This window comes from Mandrillus leucophaeus, unplaced genomic scaffold (genome assembly GCF_000951045.1).
Source record: "Mandrillus leucophaeus isolate KB7577 unplaced genomic scaffold, Mleu.le_1.0 Scaffold332, whole genome shotgun sequence".
In the NCBI taxonomy this organism is placed as follows: Eukaryota; Metazoa; Chordata; class Mammalia; order Primates; family Cercopithecidae; genus Mandrillus; species Mandrillus leucophaeus.
The window spans coordinates 299,059-299,656 of NW_012103499.1; the positions used below are offsets into that span (position 1 = coordinate 299,059).

The 598-nt window shown below is 52.2% G+C and overlaps 1 protein-coding gene across 2 annotated transcripts in view; it reads right to left on the reverse strand.

Annotated features, from left to right (window-relative positions):
* Nucleotides 1-598, reverse strand: part of PTGES3 (prostaglandin E synthase 3 (cytosolic)) — a 25,095-nt gene that overhangs the window by 8,998 nt on the left and 15,499 nt on the right. The window lies entirely within an intron of this gene.

Below are 598 nucleotides of genomic sequence, written 5' to 3' on the forward strand. Positions count from 1 at the left end.
GGTGGCAGGCGCCTGTAGTCCCAGCTACTTGGGAGGCTGCGGCAGGACAATTGCGTGAACCCGGGAGGCAGAGCTTGCAGTGAGCCGAGATCCGGCCACTGCACTCCAGCCTGGGCGACAGAGCGAGCCTCCGTCTCAAAAAAAAAAAAAAAAAAAAAAAAATTCTATTCTCAGACAAAGGAAGCCTCGGCCACGGGCGGTGGCTCATGCTTGCAATCCTAGCACTTTGGGAGGCCGAGGCAGGTGAACACCTGAGGTCAGGAGTTTGAGACCAGCCTAACCAACATGGTCTTTACTAAAAACACAAAAATTAGCCAGGTGTGGTGGCATGGGCCTGTAATCCCAGCTGCTCCAGAGGCTGAGGCAGGAAAATCCCTTGAACCTAGGAGGCAGAGGTTACAGTGAGCCAGGATTGCACCATTGCACTGCAGTAGTCTCAAAAAACAAAAACAAACAAAAAACAAGCCTGTAATCCCAGCACTTTAGGAGGCCGAGACGGGCGAATCACAAGGTCAGGAGATCGAGACCATCCTGGCTAACACGGTGAAACCCCGTCTCTACTAAAAAATACAAAAAAACTAGCCGGGTGAGGTGGCGG